General features: G+C 40.4%; 1 protein-coding gene and 1 long non-coding RNA gene across 2 annotated transcripts in view; both read left to right on the top strand.

The window, feature by feature from the left end:
- LOC107695448 (uncharacterized) overlaps window positions 1-2,311 on the top strand; it is a 10,806-nt gene extending 8,495 nt beyond the window's left edge. Inside the window, exon 3 of the long non-coding RNA XR_001634998.1 lies at window positions 2,299-2,311. This is a non-coding gene — a long non-coding RNA (uncharacterized LOC107695448). The remainder of the gene's footprint in view (window positions 1-2,298) is intronic.
- LOC107695447 (neprilysin-like) overlaps window positions 1-5,089 on the top strand; it is a 47,843-nt gene that overhangs the window by 29,362 nt on the left and 13,392 nt on the right. The gene's annotated exons all lie outside the window — the stretch shown is intronic.

Here is a 5,089-nt window from a genome sequence, read left to right as displayed (position 1 = left end):
GCGTAAGCTATGCATGAAGACTCTTGCTTTAACAAAGGCTACTCAACCAACTTGAACATTTGCAGGTATGAGACCGACTAGAATGGAAATCATCATGTTAGCTAAATTTTAGTGTTTGTTAGTGCTTTAAAATTCCATGGTGTGCATGACTGCAGTTATAAATTTTCTAGTGGAAAATGAGACTGAAAATGTAGAAATTAACATGAGAGTCCCCACACCCCGGATCAGTCAATGAAATAAAGACAGATAGCATTTCACATGCATTTCGACATGTAGGCTTATTTTAAAACAGACTAATATGTATATGGTGTAAATTTTTTAATGTTGTGTATAAACTATATTTATTTTTACTTGTACATGTTAAAGAAATAAAAAAAAAATAATAAAAATAAAACTGTAATACTAAACTGTGTAGCCACTAGATGTCTGCATAGCCTTATATATAAATATACGGGCTGTAATATCTAGATGGTGAAACAAGACACGATTTTTAATAGTTTCAAATCGTTTTTACTAGTTTTAATTTTAAAGTCATAGTTAAAATTATTTAGATATTGCTTTTTTGACTTATTTACATATGTAACTTGAAGTAATCCAAAAGTAATCAGATTACATTACTTTTATATTGTGCTACTTGGATTACGTTACTGAATACTTTTTTAATGAAGTCATTTGTAACTGTAACGGAACACATTTCAAAAGTAACCCTCCCATCCCTGATGGTACCTAAAACCCAGGATTGGTGCAAACTAAACTGAAACTTACCTGACTAGCCAGCTAATCCGGCTTCATGGTACAGGCCCCAGGTGTTGGTTGTTTGCACTAAGCTGATAGATTGTTATGACATCAAAGTACCGCGAGAGCTATAGAGAGCAAAGCAAACGGCTCGATGCTTTCGAATCGCTCTTGCTGTACTTTAATGTCATACAATGATAAATTAGCGCTAGATCAAGTGGAACGTCTCGTCACCTTAGCATCTTTTCTCTTTGAATTTAAATCTAGATTTATTCACACTGGCCCCTGAAAACCTCTATGTGAACACACTTGCCTGAAAAAGTGCTCTACATTTACAGTTAATTTAGGTTTGATTTACATTTTGTTTGATATTTATTGTTATCTTAATATTTAATTGTATGAACTTGTATTTAATTGTATGTATAAATGTATTATTTTTAACATATTTATATTTGCATTGTTCACTACATGGCCTAAGGTATGTGGATATCCCTTTCTGATTCAGGGGATTTAATTCATGACAACAGGAATTAGGACATAAGAGCATATAATGAGCAATAAACATGACGAGCACAATAAATATAACAAGGCAGAAGTGTTGAATGTGGTAGAAATGTGAAATTGTAGGAATGTAAGAAATGTTAGAAGTGTAAGAATAAAGTGCTTGTGCACAATTGAAGTGGCTCAGAGCAGATATTATGTTAGAATATGTGCATTTGCACAGAATGTCTTTAGTGCACATTGGGTTAGTTGAGTGCGGATGTATGTAAACTGACCATTGTGCAGTTGTGCAAGAGTGTCTATGTGCAGTTGTGCAAGAGTGTCTATAGTGCACAGCTAAGTGAAAGTACAGAGTGCAGATGTATGCGAATGTCCATTGGAGTGTTTTTTTTTTTTTTTCCCCCTGTAGTCATGGGGTAGGAAGGCAGTTTATGATGGGAGTAGGATGCTGGGTGGTATTAGCTTGTTCAGGATTCTGACATCCTGGGGGAAAAAGCTGTTGCAGAAACTTGCCATGCGGGTCCTGATGCTGCGTAGTCTTCTGCCTGATGGCAGAGGGTCAAACAGATGGTTGGAGGGGTGAGATGAATCTTTCACAATAGTGGAGGCTCTGCATACACAGCGTGCCTGATAGATGTCCTGGATCGAGGTGAGGGAGACCCCTATGATCCTCTCAGCTGTCCTTACTATGCGCTGGAGGGTCTTGCGTTCTGCTGTTTTGCAGTTTCCGAACCACACAGTGATGCAGCTGGCCAGGACACTCTCCACAGTTCCTCTGTAGAAGGTGGTGAGAATGGGTGGTGGGAGGCTGGCTTTCTTCAGCTTCCGCAGGAAGTGAAGACGTTGTTGCGCCTTCTTCTCAGTGGAGTTGGTGTTGATGGACCAGGTGAGGTCATCAGAGATGTGCACACCAAGAAACTTGATGCACCTGATTCTCTCTACAACAGAGCCACTGATGAACAGGGGAGGATGATCAGCTGAACATCTCCGGAAATCCACAATGATCTCTTTTGTCTTGTCCACATTGAGAAACAGATTGTTGCTGTAGCACCAGCTCACCAGTTGTTCCACCTCCTCTCTGTATGGTGTTTCGTTATCGTTGCTGATGAGGCCCACTACTGTCGTGTCATCAGCAAACTTGACAACGAGGTTGGATTCTGACTTGGCTCTGCAGTCGTGGGTGAGCAGCGAGAACAGCAGTGGACTGAGAACACAGATTTGAGGGGCACCTGTGCTTTAAGCGATAGTTCACCCAAAAATGAAAATGCGATGTTTATCGGGCATCCAAGATGTAGGTGACTTTGTTTCTTCAGTAGAACACATTTGATGATTTTTAACTTTAACCGTTGGAGTCCATCAGTCTTATAATGCATGGCAATGGTAACAAAGTCTGTGAGTGTAAAAAAAACATGCACAGACAAATCCAAATGAAACCCTGCGGCTCCTGACGACACATTGATGCCCTAACACACGAAACGATCAGTTTGTGCCAGAAACCGAACAGTATTTATATCATTTTTTACCTCTAATTCACCACTATGTCCAACTGCTTTGAGCACGCGCACGACTTCCGGTGCGTGAGGAGTGTACGCGCTCTGGTGATGCCCTAGTGAACATCGTGAACTATCCCTTTAATGTGATGGTGCCTGATGTTCTGCCACCCATGCGCACTGACTGTCGTCTCTCTGTCAGGAAGTCTAGAATCCAGTTGCAGAGTGGCGTGTTGAGACCCAGTAGAGAGATTACTCACTAGTTACTGTGGAATGATTGTATTGAATGCTGAGCTAAAGTCAATGAACAGAATTCTTACATATGAGTCTTTTGTGTCCAGATGTGATAAGACGGAGTGCAGTGTGTAGGAGATAGCATCATCTGTAGAGCGGTTGGGGTGGTATGCAAATTGTAGAGGGTCTAGTGAAGAGGGCAAAGTGGAGTGGATGTGTTTTTTCCCTTCATTCCAAAAGGGGACGCATCATTTTACTACTTTCCAGAAAAGCGTGCGTTTCTCCTGTCACAGACAAAGACAATTCATAAGACGATCATTTAAAATCATTTAAAGTATCGGAGCAATATACTCCCAAATAATATGCTTTCTGTTTGATGTGTTATTGAAACCATGATATCGTAATCTTTGCCTTACAACTTTTCCTTTCAGTTATTACGATTACTGTGTATGCAAAATACCTGTTGTTTGAGCTTGAATGAAAGTTTATTTTATGTGAGAAACTTTGGTATGAATGAGAAGTATGTACAATACTCGCATTAGGAAACTTTATAAAAGTGCATCATCAAGAAACCAACCAATCTCCGGAAGGGCTTCCCCAAAGGGACGCCATCCTGACGTCATCTCAGTAACCAATCAGCAACAGAATTCCCTCAAGCAGCCAAACCAGGAAACTCAGCTTTTTTCTGTCACCCAAAACGCAAGTAAACGAACAAAATCTTATCTCTGCTGAACTGGTGCCGAGCTAATTTTAAGCAGTAAACATAAGCCAAATCTCTGCTTTGTGATTTTCTCAGGTTGCAAGTAAGAGAACTGTAGCGACTATCTTGCTAAAACTTTGGGCTTTCCTCAAAACTCCGTTAACATCATTGTCATTCTTCAGAACTGTAACAGCAAGTGTAAGTTAGTGCATCCGAGCAATACCATGCATGCTGTAAAGCTTCTTTTCTGACGATAGTCAGTTCATGCTTGCAGTATAAGGAAGGAAAGCTTGTGTCGGGGAGAGTCCAGCCTCGTCAGGCCCAATCATCCACACACCCGTTCACAATCACCGGATTACTAATCAGCCGCACCTGTCACCACCTCATCAACACTAGCTCAAATACTCAGTCACTGCAGTTGCACTTTGTCTGGTCTTGAGTTCACTACGCTACTCCTTACCTGACTCACGAACCTGGACTCCAACCTATCACCCACCTGTCTCCGTCGAAGTCATCTTCCATCAGATCCGAGAAAGACCCAAGAAGCAGTCACTACGTGAGCTAGATCCCTTCAGTTCCTGGAACTCTTTCTGTTTAGCCCATTTGCTCTCCATCTCTCCCCTCAGCACCTCAGTTCAATAAAGAACCCTGCTTACCTGTACATCTCCGTTTTGGTCTCCTTCTGTACTGTGACAACTTCAAGGTACTTATTGCTTCATTTTAAATTTAATTGCTCTCATCAATTTTAATGATAACATCATTCAATTTTAACCAGGAAATACCATTTCTAACTTGAAATTCTAATTTCATTTGCAATCAAGTTCTGCGTCTACCTGTTAGGTCTTCTTTCCTCTCCCTTTCAGTTATTTAATTAACTTAATCACAGTCCTGTGGTTTGTGGTATTAAGAAATCCCCATTCCCAAACACCGGTTTAGAAGCATCCTTCTAAATCAAACTTTATTATAATATATTACGTTCTCAATCAACCTACAATCAATTGCTCCTACAATCAACAGGGCAACTTGAAAGCTGGAGCGGTAGTGGTCTGGCTCAACAATGACCCTTGCCCACCGCAACAATTCAAATTAGGCCCTCACTCATCGTAATATGCAGAAATAGCGGCCATCCTCATCGCCCTACAATTTGCTGCATCCCACAACATAAAAGAACTCCTCATCTGTACCGACTCGATAAACATAAGCCAAGTCTCTGTTTTATGGATTTTCTCAGGTTGCAAGTAAGAGAACTGTAACGAATATCTTGCTAAAACTTTGGGCTTTCCTCAGAACTCCGTTACCATCATTTTCATTCTTCAGAACTGTATATGTGTGTGTGTGTCTATGTGTATGTCTTAGCTTAGGTCAATGTAATTTAAAATAGCCAATAAATTCGTGTTTCATTTATAAAGAATCATTGTCTGGTGTTGTT

The sequence above is a fragment of the Sinocyclocheilus anshuiensis genome, unplaced genomic scaffold (genome assembly GCF_001515605.1).
Source record: "Sinocyclocheilus anshuiensis isolate Anshui unplaced genomic scaffold, SAMN03320099.WGS_v1.1 scaffold678, whole genome shotgun sequence".
Classification (NCBI taxonomy): Eukaryota; Metazoa; Chordata; class Actinopteri; order Cypriniformes; family Cyprinidae; genus Sinocyclocheilus; species Sinocyclocheilus anshuiensis.
This window is presented reverse-complemented; position numbering and strand designations above follow the sequence as displayed.